Source organism: Lates calcarifer, linkage group LG6 (assembly GCF_001640805.2).
Source record: "Lates calcarifer isolate ASB-BC8 linkage group LG6, TLL_Latcal_v3, whole genome shotgun sequence".
NCBI lineage: Eukaryota > Metazoa > Chordata > Actinopteri > Centropomidae > Lates > Lates calcarifer.
The window spans coordinates 8,646,104-8,661,519 of NC_066838.1; positions in this window are offsets into that span (position 1 = coordinate 8,646,104).

Below are 15,416 nucleotides of genomic sequence, written 5' to 3' on the forward strand. Positions count from 1 at the left end.
AACCATTCATTACTTCTGAGGACAATTTTCATACATTCATGTCAAAAATAAACATTCACACATTTGGCTTGGCCAACAATTTCCAATGGATCATCTGATTACATAAGCTTGCATATAAGAGGTGCAGTAAAATAGCATTGTTGCTCTTGCCTCCTCCTGGAGTGCAGAAAGGCATATAGAACTTTATTGGTGAAGAACAAAAAAACAATGTTGTATGACTATAAAACACTAAAGAAAACTGTTTGATTGAACAGAAAGGAAGAAATGTCACTTCCTTGTAGCAAAATGACATACAGTACAGCTATATGGATTTAGGTTGCTGGTATTAATGGGGTTCTAGGCCCCAACCCCCACCCCCCTCTCTCGCCTACTCTCTGCAACCATTCACTATGTTCCATCTGTATATCAGTGTCTCCATCTTTGACATTAAGACCCACATTCTTCATACTAATATCATCATGACCTGCCTGTCAGCGCCGGGAACACAGATCCACACATGAGTATGCAACACAAAATACACACATATACACACACAAGTGAGACCACTTGCATTCCTTTACACATGAAAAACATTCACATATGTTTAAGTCTTCAATGACGCTTACACACTCACACTCACACTCACACACACACACACACACACACACACACACAGAATGTGGTCACCAGCCATAAACACATAGGAAATGAAATTGGGTCCATATTACTCAAACTGGCAACCCATTAGTTCCCCAGTGTTTTCAGTGGCCTTCAGTGTTCTGCATGTGTTTTAAAATGGGTCTGCAGTGGTCCGTGGGGTACCAATTGAGGGTTCATTTCCGTATTCTGGTTTTACTGGGTACCACTTGCCATTCTGTGTGTGTGTGTGTGTTCTTGCACTTCCATCTTTCTGAGGACTAAGTTTTATACTTATACAAGTGTCAGTTTTTGCTTCTTTAAAGGGCTGTTTGATAGTTAAGACTTGGTTAATTTTAGCTTAGGCCAAATGTTTACTAAATACATTTTTCCTGCCTCAGACAAATGCTGTAGGACAAAAAATCCTTTGGCTGGCCCATCAATTAAAATCATCTTTTTAGAGGGCGTCAAGACACATCCTGACCTTGTGGTAAGCTGTCTCTGACTCTAAAATCATTTTCATATAGGTTAGATTTTATTATTTCTAAAAGAAAAATGTGTCTGATGTTGTCTATGTATGTATTCCTGTGTGTGTGCCATGCAGGTGCCTCTGTGCCTTTCTCTAGGAAAGCCAACATATCTCCATATATAGTTAAGTATATGATAACTGAGTGAATATAACTTTGGCAGACAGTGGCCTCTGCATGAAACATGATATCATAGACCCCAGCACACATGCACTAATGCCCCCTATATACGCCATAATGTTTATATTTAATTTGTCGCACCAGTAAATGAGAATAGAGAAGGCTTTTTCAAGTCATTCCCATGCCATTCAACACAATGTTAAACATAGACATATATGGAGCCAGTCAAATGCAGTACTTCACAGTGAGCTCATATCAGAATTTAGATTACTAAGATGCCATTTTGAACTTAAAGTAATTTCACAAATGGAATCATAAGACACACTTCATTTTCTGTTGGACAAGTACGGGGAGAGAAAGTTTAGAATTCTTCCTAAAGTTGTGTACTATAGTACAACCATTTTTGCACATCAGCATTACCTCATACAGACTTAGAAACAACAACAAAACATTTAGTCCAATATTGGAAACCATCTGAAATGCTATGTGCTATGTTCAGTAATGTCAAAGTGTCCATTACCCTCCAATTTAAAAGAGGTACACTCGCCTAAAATTATAAAGAATTATGTAGACTGTGTGTAGACTGTATGTCATGTGTTCACAGAAATGGGTACATTCAGTTCTTTTGCACCATTTTTTCTTTCCTTTTTATAAGCTGCAATATAATAAGGTATTATCCCTTCAACATCCTTTAAGGGTGGTCTGCCAAAATTATAGACCAGGATTTGTGAGGGGGCATTCATGACTGGAGAAAAAGGAAATGATGGCATGCAACAAAAGGTTTTGATTTTATTTTCAATCTTTCTTAAACACTGTGACCATACATCACCTGGCAATTGAATAATATGAGAGCATGTTCAGAGTCTAAGCTGCTTCAATGGTATCTGCTGCATGAATTAACACTATTCTTTCACTCCATGTGGGATTGTTTATGTTGGGTTTTAAATGAGGAACAGGAGACTGTGCATCTCTGTGACTGTATTTCTATCTTGTACAATAAACACATTGTATGGTAAATGTAAGCAGTTTCAATGAACCATTGCAATATATAACTGCTACCATACCACCAGTTTTATTGTGATGAAAATGATATAACTCAATGAGCCCTAGTGCATGTATATCATTTCTGAATAAACAGACAGATTATATTACTCCAGTCAACTTCATGTGGGTCAACAAAGCTACATTAAAGCTGAAAATTTTCAGAACAAGTAGTGAACAATTTCATTCCAGCAACTCTGTACAGTCACACAACTACACACAGCTAACTCTTTCAGTAACTTGTTGGATTAATTTAAACATCACTCATGAAGCGTTTTTGTGAATGGAAGTCATCTGAACCTAGGGGATATACAAATACAGAAATAAATATACAGGGTATAGGATAAACAAATTGCCTTAATTGCAAAATTATTTGGTATTGCTGGATGCATAGGCAGGATCCATAGGTCATTAGAGGTTTCCTAATGTGCCAGTGTCTCTTTTATGTGAAAATGCTAGATACAAGGCATTTACATATTTGCACAATATGTAAAAAAAAAAAAAGAGGGCAAAGTTTGATTCTCAGTGATCTTACTGCAAGAACCACACTGCTTCTATAAAAAAAGAGACGGGGGGAAAAAATTGTGCATGTAAAAGTGTACCTGCAAAGCCAGCACAACAATTGAATGTTATCAGAAATTTGCTCTCAGTTACTTGGCATGTCTAGTCTAGTCTTCATTTTTCTGACTTAGTCACAGTGAGGTGGTGGAACATTGTACTAAGCTGAGTCACTGAAAACATCTCATTCAGTTGGTCTTTTTTGATTATGCTGTTAAAAACAAAGTAATTTACAACTGAATATTTGATACAAAATCAATCCCATCTTGCATGTCTTTCAACAACATAGCATACAAACACACATACACACACACACACACACACACACACACACACACACACACAAACAGGCAGTGAAACAGAATGACAGGCCTAATGATTAATGAGCCTAATTAACAGTAATTACCTCAGTGATTAGCCTTAGCAAGTTAGAAAGCCTGTTGACACAAAGGAGACAGGACTCCCTCTAACCATATTCACTCACTCAAACACCAACACACACACACACACACTTCTGACCACTGCTAAATTTGCAGTGATTGAAGCCTACCACCTTGACAACCTAAACACTCCCCCACAGTAAACTGTTTTTGTAGAAAACAAGTGTTTTAGACATGAGAATGAAAAGATACAGAAGAAAAAGTATAGAAGAAAGAAAAGGAAACAAAGAAAGTAGAAAGGGAAAAAGAGAGGAAAACTGAAAGAAAGAACAAACTTAGAAATAAGAGAAGATGAAAAAAGAGATAGAGAAAACACTTCCAAAGGTTTGTATGACCTGAGGTGCTGAGACAGTTAACCGTATGGGGTAATTCAGCCTGCTCTGATATAAATATACCTTAAATTATCTTCAATTACTACCAAGAGTGCCAATGGCCAAGTCATTTCATTAGAGTTTCAACAGTGTTGTACTACAAAAAGACACAGTGTAATGAATTGGCTTGTCTAATACCAGCGCCTCCCTGTCTCTGTTATGTCAGGTGTCGGCACGTATCGTGTGCAAGTAGAAAGCTGGCAGTTTGAATATTAGGCTGTTATTGAGTATTACTACAGCAACATTATGCTCTGCCAAAGTGATACATCCCTTGAGCAAAATCAGGTTATTTAATCACCTGTGCCAGTGAAGGGGCTGCTGTGTCCCTGAATCACACCTCATTTAATCACCTCTTTATGTTAGAAACCTGGGGTTAAGTTCATACCTCATACCTACACAACAGAATTGCATAGGTCATTCATCTGTGCCTTTCAAACTGATCCATATGACTGCTCCAAAAGTGACTCATATGAGAGTTTTCTGCCACCTCTATGGTTAAGGTCACCTCAAGTGACATCACTTGAGGCAGTGACTTGGGGTTGAAGATGATGAAATAAAATCTGGAGGTATGGAGTTAGACTGAAGTCGAGTTTACCAGGCCTCTTTGGCCTGCTCCTGATCTCTACCTTAGTCCAGACTGCTAGCATGACTACCCAAATCTCAGACTGAACCGTTGGTGATCCAGTTACATTGTGGGTAATGTAGGTGCTAGGTTTTGATAAAGAAGAAGAATGCATGATGCATTGATTTGTCAATCTGGCACAGCTCTGAATAAGACTGTGGGTTTTCAACAAAATGAAAATTTAAACCAAAGTTAATTGTCGGAAGGAGACAGGATGTGAATTATGATCTCTGGTGTCAAAATCAGACACCTCTAGGGATTTGTGGAACTATGGGATCTAAATAGTTCTACCCTTTATTCTGAGAGAGCTCAGTCATTATTAGCATGACAATATACTGTGGCTTGTCAGGAAAATGTAACCATAGATCATTTTTGAACAAGAAATTTCCTTCAAAAAACCTAACAGAAGCGCAAAACACTGACCTCAAACCTCTAACATTTGAAAGATACAGAACTGGAACAGAAACAGCAAAGTGAGTGGTCAGTCATACCAGTGTTTCAACTGTTTACACTCTAATTTTGGATGAAAAAGATTATATTGAGTTAAACAGGATAAATGTATAAGCTCAAGAAACAATGAGCTGCATAAATCAACAAATACCCTTTATGAACATACAGTGCATACAGACACATATACACATAGAGTAGGAAGCTTGGCCAACTGTTGACAATGCCTCAGTCAGACCACATGGGTGCTTGTGCAGAGCATGACTTCCTGCTGGTCAAGGTGTGACCACACCTTTAGGAAGGAAATAGCTATGTGACCACTGTGTTTCACACAGCGCACTTCCTGTGACATAAACACACGCACACTTCACCCCTTTTACCTGGAAAATCAATTAACCCGTTTACACAAACTAAGTGATGGTTAATCTTTAATAAAACACACAGCAGGTCTAATCACTCACTTCACTGAACTCTAAAGACGCTTCTCAACATTTAAGCAGAGTCTCCATGTACTGTGCTATCTGTGTGTGTGTGTGTGTGTGTGTGTGGATGCAGAAAGAGAGAGAGAAGAAGGGGAAGGTGTGTGTGATTGAAACAGCACAAAAGGTAGAAATGATTGAATAAGATGGGAGGAAACATACTCATACTGATGTATGCATATTTTCTTATTCAAAGCATTTTTTTAAAGTTGCAATTTTTTTCTTTTTCTGTGTAGTCACTTTATTTGTTCACTTATGTTATGCAGTCATTTTTATATCTGTGCTTTTGCAACATGTTTTGGTCAAAATTTCATGCCAGCAAAGTGTTATTGTATGAGAGTCAGGGAGAAATTTGAATGTTTTACAACATTAACTATATTGGCAAGTGTGTTAGAAAAGGTTTGGTCTCAGGTGGGCAGTTCCAGAGGTGATTGCTCTGTTACTGAGTCCAGCTTTTGCAGCTACACACACACACACACACACACACACAACAGAAATGGGTCTTTCAGACCAGTCATTACCACTGACATAATCAAGGCAATCTGGCAAAGTACCAAATCCAGCTTTAGCACTGATTCTAAACAGGAAAAGAGCAGGAAGTGAACTGTGAGTGTGTATGTGTGTAACAGTAAACAATCTGTGGTATGTGAGTTACTGACCAGATTTCCAAGCAATATTCAAATAACATTTGGCATGTAGTGTGTATGTGTTGGCGTATGGTTTACTTCCACCTTTAAATAACCAGGTGCTTTGTCCTCTCAGTTGTTTATTCCGCTCTGGGTAAAAACAGCACTTCTTTGTCTCTTACTCCATCAGTTTCTAATACTTTAAGAGTGACTCTCTCAGCAACACAGCATGAAAACACATGTTCTTCTCTGCGTTGGAACAAACATCTGCTTAAGGGTCAGATAATGTTCTTCTATTTGTTGAAAAGGATCTTATTAATGGCAGGAAATTACAGACCCAAACATCAGCTGCAGTTCTTGATGACAGGCTGGGTCCTGAATACGCTGATGACACAAAAATAGCAAGTGGATCATTTGCTTGGTAGACGCAAGTGCAAATGAGCTGACGCCAGTGGTGAATCATTGCCGTGTAAATGATGGCCAGGATCAAGCACACAGGGGAAGGGTAAATACACTTAGAGTGGGATCTGGACTAAAAATAATCATATGTATTGCTTTTTAAAAAATCAGCTTTTGTTTGTATTAATCTCAGTGTTATCATCAAAGGTAACTTTATCATCACTGCTGGGCTGCATTCACACACTCTCCTTTAATTACTATAAGTGCAGAGAACTAAGTTTCTTGTGAAAGTCAGCAGGAACCTTGTTGGTTTGGGTCTTGGGTCTGTTCGTCATTGTGTCCAAGGATATGTTTTACAGTCATCCACAAATCTAATGCAAATTACTGTAATAATGATGTCATAATGCAGTGATCAGTCTTTGTATTAAGCCTGATAGTAATTTGTGTATAACACAAATAAAAGTGAAGGGAAGGGATGATGAGATGAGTGCGTGCCATCAGCCCTGCTGCAAATCAGGCCTCTAGATTACAGTTTGCCTCTGGTGACGTCCTGAACTCCCTGTTTAATTCAAAGCTTGTTCTAAACTCAAAGAAGACCAAATATGCACATTTCACAAGAACATGAACCACTGATGTTCCCAGTCCTAATCATGTTCTAAAAGGAGATCTAATTGACACAGTATAGTATTATACATACTTAGGAAAATAGACAGCAAATTGTCAAAAATTAAATTTGGATTGCTTTGCTGAAACAGGCTGTTTCTCCTATGAAAAGAAAAGAAACAGACAAAAAACATTACACAATCAACCATCCTGTCTACCCTGGAGATATCCTGTATGCCCCAGCACCATTCTTAGCTGAGTTCAGAGCCAATGACCACGACACCAGATCACAGGATAGGCTGGCTTTAAAAGTCCCTTATGCCAACTTTGACCTGGTTTCCAATATTATGCTCCTTATTAAGTACCTTAAGTTAGAGACACACACTAATTTGAGAGACTTTAAGGCATTACTAGTGGTAGTGTGTAGAAGTAATGTGAGTGTACATGTGTGCCTATGAAAGCCAAACAGGGGACCAGCTGCTCAGGGCTTACACCCATATGGTATGTGCCCTAATCATTCAGTCAATGTTGTGAATGTTGTCTTTATACGGAGAGGTGAACTTGTAGGGAAAATGTAGGGGGGGTGATGAAAGTTTGCATCTACTGCATTTTGCAGCTACGTGTTTACTTACCACCTGCAATCATAAACACCTGTGGAAGAATTCTAATGACTTCTAAGGGAAAAAACATGATTACTGCCTAAAAGAATGATACAATTTTGACTTTTCCATCTAACTTGGTGGGCTGACTCAAAAACCTGGACTGCTTTCAAATGGTTTACAGTCAAGAGGTCTGTTGTGGGTTTTCCTGTTACCAGATGAAAGAGACAAAACAACAAAAGAATTTATGAGGAAAAAGATTCTCCCTGGATTTCTCACCAAGTTCACCATTAATATAAGCCAGCAAATGACTGTATGTTCTTTTTTTAGTGCCATCAAATTTGATCTTACAAGTTCATGCTCAGAACAGTAATATCATCTTAAACTGCAAAATTTTGTTTTCAATTTGTCTGCAAACAACTAATCTGTGTTTTCTCTGAGCTCTGTATTATCATGTGATTATGAGTATACAGTGTTGTGTTGCATTATATACACAGCTTGTCATTACCATACTTGATAAAGAATGGACAGGTCATTGTTGAGCTGAAATGGGGCCATTTGCAATACTCACACCCTATGTGCCTCACTATTAAAACAGAGTAAAAAGGCTAACTTTTCAGAGTGCACATTTAGATACATATAAAGTATACTAATATATTATATTGTACTGGCATATGGAGCTTTAGAAGCCTATTTAATATTTAATCAAGTGTAATTTCTACTGGAAGAGTGCATACTATGACTGATTACAAGCCCAGACTGTCATTCTATATTATGACTAAAAAGATTTTTTCTTTTGTGATTGCAAATGACAATTCTCAAGAGAGCTCAGCAACACAAAACAGTTGAGATTTGTTGAAAGAAATATGAATCATATTTCAGATTCTGTTGTGAGGTTGTTGTAAAATTCTGTCAAGCAGAAAACATTTTGGCAATTACAATATGTTTTTCATGGCAAACGCAACAATAATCAGTCTTTTTCCATTAATGCACACATTTTTGAAGACAGTTATTTAGCTGTGAATGTTCAATAAAATCTCATTATTCATCAGTTCAATGGAAGTCTCACATTTGGGAACAATTGATGACAGACTAATCTTATTATATGGAGGAAGATGATATCAATTTTTTGTTTTTTGTGGCAAACTTTAAGAGTATGTTCTCCAAGTTTCCGCACTGCTGTCACTTGTGATTAAGTTAATAGTGTTATTTAAAACTTAAACATTTTTAAGTAGAAAATATTAGTATGTTCTTAGGGAACCAAATATTTCTGGTCATTTTGGTGTTTGATCCATCAATTTTCTTCCGCTTATCTGGGGTCTGGTCGCAGTGGCAGCAGGCTAAGCAGAGTATTCCAGATGTCCTTCTCCTTTCCAGTTCCTCCTGGGGGAAGCCGTGGTGGTCCCAGGCCAGATGGGATATGTAATCCCTCCAGCAAGATGTGCCCAGAAAACCTCCAAAGGAAGGTGTCCTGAAGGCATCCTGATCAGATGCCCAAACCACCTCAACTGGCTTCGTTCAAGGCAAAGGAGCTCCCTCCAGATGTCTGTGCTCCTCTAAGGCTGAGCCCCACCACCCTACAGAGGAAACTCATTTCAGCCGCTTGTATCACACACTCACTAGTGAACGAGACCCCAAGATACTCCCTCACTGAGACAGGCTGAGATGCTTTTAATGGTGACATTTTTTCCTACATGTGTAAAATGTTTTAGTGACTCTGAGTCAAAGCTAGACTGTGACTGTGTCATAAACTTTGGAAGTAAAAGAAATCTTGTTGTCTTTTGTTTTTAAATGAAACTTGAAAACAGACAACAGATGATTCATTTATTACCATGCAATAAATTTGGTTAAATCCCTTTCGGGGTGCTTTTGCCTTTCAAAGAAAAGTTGAGTGTCTGTGGTGGATAAAAAAAAAAAAAATACAAAATCCACACCGTTTTAATTACGCCTTATTTCAAGCTGCAGCAGGGAATTCTTCTGTGGTTTTTGTGAAAGAAGCCCGGAAGACCAGGCAGGTTCAGACCTTAACCATGAGGGAGAGCAAGATTTCTGTGGTTATGTGAACATCAGGGGGTTAGCCAGTGATAAATGACGCTGGTCTGAATACTGAAAGATAAATAGGCTAATATATAGTACTACTAAAAGTGGGTCATGTAGGCCTTATGTTTGAACCTGTGCATGGACTGTGTGTCCTGTGAGATTGCGGTGTAATGACACTATCTATCTAATGAGTAATGAGTTTTATTACTGAGACTGGAATAGACGCCCAACAGGTTGTGACACCCCCAAAATGTATTCTTTATTTCATTTTTTCACCAGGACAAGTGGGACTCAACGTAAGAGATTAATGACCAAACTCTTTACCCATGAGGCCTCCCTGAGACTCTAGTTATTCCTTCATTTTCACTTCATTTTCCTTAAATTTCTTTTATTCCCATCGTCATCACTTTCCCTCCACATTTTACCAGTGTGCCATCTCTGTTTTCCTTTCTTTCTCTCCTTCTCCCTGTCAGATCATTTATGTTCCCCCTCCTCTCCCTTCTGTGCCAGTTTGTACTGTCAGATCTCACCAGGTTGGACCTAAATGCACGACTCACAGACTCAGTATGTGGGGTTAAGCCAGATGATTAATGGCACAAGAGGTATCACAAAAATCCAGGCAGAGGTACAAAAGACGGCAGGCAAAAGGCAGGTCATAAAACAGAGGCGAGGTCTAAATCCGGAAATAACAAACTACGAAGACAATGAAGACAACTGGCACAGAAGGGAGGGACGGGGGAGCTTAAATGAGACACAGGTACAACACATTAGGGCGGGGCAGGTAATCAGGCAGGAGGGCAGGACAGGAAGTAAACAATCTGGAATGAGAGACAGGGTTAGGGCTTCACAATAAAACAGAACAAGACACAAAAGGTGGGGGAAAACAGAAAACATGACCTGCAGCGGACAGGGGATGTGACACTCCCCTCTTTCATTCACCTCTTTTTTCTTCCCTTATTTGTCTCATGTCTCAGCCTACCACCTGTTCTATTATGCTGTCCTCTCAGTTTTCCATCCTCTATCCCCACATTCTTTCTTACCATCCCCACTCCCTGCTCAACACGATCAGATCTTGCCGTTGTGTTTACTCCTGGTATTTGTCATGCATTCTTCTTCAACTTGTTACCCTCATTGAGATTGGCTCTCTGTCCTCTGGAGAAAACCTGTGTATGAGGTAGCAGCAAATCAGCTGTAGGTGTCAAAATGTCTTTGTAAATGGTCACACTTCTGGTCTCAACTGTCCCAGTGTTGCTTGGACACCTCAAAACATTCATAAGCATCTCATTTCCTGATGGCTCCAGGGAGTCTTCTATTATTACCAGTCACTGTAACCATCATAGCCTTCTTTCCTTAAAGTTTCATAAATTCTGATGCAATGAGTGCTCAGTGGAATTTGCGGTCAGAGGTCAGAGTGGGAATGATGACACTGTGTAGGTACAGATGCAAAGGATTGCATTTACAACATCTGAGGTCTGAACATAGTGCAAGCGAGACGACCTCCAGAGGTGGTCAGGCAGAGTCGATCAGATTCTGATCACAACACATTCACATCTTGCATCAACATGTGTTTTTTCCTTATGTGGATAAGGTGTTCAGATACAGATCACATTTCAATACCAGAGGAAAATGCGATCAAACTGATGCAAATTTTAGAGATAAGAAAAGCATTTATTGATATTAAGATCCTTTATGTTGCAACGTTATCACTCTTTTACTGTGTCCCTTTAACAGTAAGTAAACTGACAAAATTACTGAGAAAAACATTAAACATCATGTGCAGACCAAATGTTTTTATTAATACATACTGTGTCACCATGCTTTTGTCTAGACAGAAAAACCAGCTTCATCTGTGCCACATATGGACATATGTTTGGACAACAAACAAAAATTTAATTCAGCCTGCATTTTAACTTGGATCATAATAAATGTTATTTTCCTTAGTGAGGTTCTCTTCATCATCAAAATTTCAAAAAAGCTGACAAATTAAATCAAATTAAAATGTAAATTTTAAAAAATCTTATGAAAAGCTGTGATGGATACTTTGGAAAACTGCGTTCCTATCAACAGCAGCGAAAACATTGTTCACAATGAAGACAGAATGAAATAATGGTATCTGGTTCAGCTTTTTCTTACAAATACTGTACATGTGGTTTTCAAGCTAGTTACTTCAAGGCCTAAGGGCAGCCAGTTTTAGCTGTTCAACACTGATATTTTCCTTGTGAGGGGTAGGTCCACAGAAATGGGAATGTCCTGCTAAAGTGAAATATCACTTCAACATCTCTCCATTACAGCCAGTCCCCTCTTCGTAGATTAATCTTCATCAGTCAAAGCGGAGCCTCTACATCTATAGCCGACTCCCTGTGGAATACTTCGGCATACTTGTCCATTCACACACACAGGTCCCCTGAGTTCCACTTCACTAGCTAAAAAAAAAAAAAAAAAAAAAAAGTTTCAAATTTGACTGTAATAAGCATTTTAGTTCCAAAAACAGACACACATATTGGTCTGAATTGCTGGTGGGTGGATCACCAGACCTGAAAAAAAAACAAACAGTCTAAACAGATAATCAAAAGGGGATCAGAAAATGAAAGAGAAAACTATCTCAGCTTCAGAACTGATCTGCTGTTGAACTGGGCTGAGACAGAGCTGCAGAGTTTGATGTTAGATCAAATGTTAGTTTCGCAACCTGATTCATAGCATTGAACACAAACAAAGTTTTGAGATCAGAGATTTGAGTTTTTTTTTTTTTTTTAAAAGCTTAATGCTGAATTAAAATTCAAAAAGTCTTTCCAATTTCTTTATTTACAACAGATACAGATATTTCCACTGCCTTTTGCCTGAATTTGAAAGTGGCAACACGACCAAAACAGAATAAAGGGGTTAGTTAAAAACTGGAGGTGGTAAACATTTAGAAAACAATGACTTAAACTGCATTTTGAGATTTAGTATGGAGATTAGTCTACATGCCAGAGTTTTTATAATGCTGCTGAACCAGGGGGTTCTGTGTGAAATGACATTTCACAGACTGAATGAATAAAATAGATGCAAAACGACTACAAAGAGGCACCAAATGATTATGTGTAGACAAAAAATGACTATAAATAGATGTCACAGACCCAAAAGACTGTTTCTTTCAATTCATGGTTCTTGCTCTTCATAGGAGGGGTGTGGGCCTTTTAGGATGTTTATACTCAGGGTTCCATTGTCTCCCTTCTGTGTTCCATCCATTAATGAATTGCAGCAAAATATACATTAATTTACGTGGAAATGTTGCACAGTATGACAAAACAATAACCAACACTAAACAAGAGAGGGGAATAAATGTTTGGTTTGAATTAAATCCTGTGTTTTGATTTTTGTTCCACTCTTTCACAACTTAAGAAAGTATCAAAAGGTGTGTAGTATCAAAAGGTGTGTAGATTGCCAAATTTTGGACAAAATGCAAATGTACAAGAAATAAATTAAAGCAAATCTGACAACTGTCATCTCACAAGCCAAAATTAAGCTGAAGTAAGCCCAAATGAAATAATTAAAGACATGTAGTGGAAATTATAACAGTATAGGAAAGGGCAGGGTCTCCAGTCAGTCAGTGTGAGACTGATACTTTCCAGCACACAGACATAAAAAGAAAACCTCATGCCTCCAGTCAGGATCAATGCATTCACAGACTGCTCCAGTGGGTGTGATCTGAACCTGAAAAAAAAAAAGCAGAACAAGAGGAAACTTGTTTGTAGTAGAACAGAAATAAAATATACCAAGAGAAGCCAACAGGCTGACTGGGAAAACTGCCTGAGCAATAACACTGCTAGGTGCTACAATAAATCTAAATCAAAGGTTAAAAAATTGCAAAACGTATTTGAATGCATTTAAACCGACAGTAGGACACAGGATTGTGGCTTCATGTGTCTTGGGAATGTACCAGACAGACATACAACATATTTTTAGACTTCCCAAAGGAAACAGACGAGGCGAAAAGAAGAATAAACCACTGCCACTGCCACTGCCAACTTCCAAAAGATGTTTATTGTCGTGGGAACAGACAGCTTTCAACAGCAGTCTTTTCAGTGGATATTAAACATTGTTATGTGTGTGTGGGCACTTCTTTTACTACATTCAGGGGGCCTGAAAACTGTCTGAGGGTTAAGGCTTGGTTTTAGAGTTAGAGTTAGAATTAGGTTTAGACTAGGGTTGGGGTTAGGCAATCAGTTGTCACAGCTAGAATAAGGTGCTAAGATATGCTTTGTCAGTTACTGGTCCTCACAAAGTGAGATGTACAAGGGTGTGTGTGTGTGTGTGTGTGTGTGTGTGTGTGCGCGCGCTGCTGTCACATTTTAAACACTTTTCTCAAGCTTTTTGTTGGAAAAAGTCCAACACTGACCTGCTAAACAACGGATATGGCACATATATGGCATCATTATAGTAATTTAAGTACATTCAGTTTGGGCCATTATGTCTATTAAATGTATCCAAATGGACTTATTTAATAACATTAAATGAAATCTTTGGCTGTGTTTACATATGATTTTTTTTAAGATCTTCTAATGACTGTAAACAGGTCAAGTGTGTTTCCATATGGTTTCTTGCAGTTTAGACAGCCTCAAGAGGACTGTGCATTACCACTGGAAATTTTAAATAAGACTCTTCATGCCTAAACCTAGATGTATAGCCCAAACAGAGTTTGATCTTTTCTTTAAAACCCAAACAAATATGTAATGAATGTATGTAATTACAAACAAACTCAGTTGCTGAATTGGAAGATCTAACAACAACAACAACAACTGGCTTTCATTCATACACTTAATAAATAATGCAAACTAAGTAGATGAAGTTTGTTAGTTTAATCCAAGACAAACCCAAGCTGTATTCTGGCATCTTTTAAACATAAATTAGATGTAACTGTGTGCACATCCACAAAACCTAAGTGGAATAGCTGCTGGATACAAGAAAAACAAAAAAAGGCCAAGGGGGGCATAGTGTTAGTGTTATTTGCAATGTTTCAACCAACTAGTCCCACAGAAATTTGCAGCAAAATGCAGCTATTGCTCATTTTGCCCACAACATATCCATTAATTACGCTGTCTTGATACATCATGTGAAAGACCACAATCTGTCAGAAACATAGAATCCAATCTGTCCAGTCCCAAGCCAAAACCTCAAACTTACAGAATACTTACATCCATAACAACGTTGTGGTTTTGTTACCACATGTCACATTCTTATATGCAGAAATAATGGGTTTGTCGTCCAGCTGTGATAAGCCAAGCAAGACTGTGGGACTGGGATATTTCTGATACCAACACAGTAATTTAACTATATGTTAAGTTGTTATATTAAGTATATTTGGATTTTTTATTTTTTTTTAAAAAAAGGTGACCTGTGTGAATTTAAAAAGAAATGCAATCATCAAATCAAGAATAGCTGCACAAAAAACAGAAATGAAAAAGAATCTGATGAGCGCAGCAATGCAGACAATTGTATTGTGACAGGGAACCTCAAGGACTGTAGACAGGAAGCCCCCCTCTTAAACCAATCTGGGCTCTAATCAGCCTTTGAAGCAGCTTCACTGATCTGTGGTCATTGGCTTTATGAATAAAAGTGTATTATGCTCCACATCCTGATTCTCAAGTTTACTGGTTAAAAGAAAAGTTTGTAGTGACACAAAAAACCAACCATAACCAAAAGCAGTAACTGTGTGGTGTGTTTGTAACTTGGTTAGAAGCAATTGTGTGCATATTGGCTTTTTTTATGCGTCTGTGGTTGCCCATGTGTATTTGTGTACGTATATAAAACAGAGTTGAGGATTGTGGGATAGCTTTATAGTGCATGCCTGCCAGGTGGAGTCTGTTACCTGTTGTTAAAAGTCTGTTTAACTCCTTGTAAACACTGATGATATGTGTCTATATAGTTGTCTGTACTAATGCATGTGATG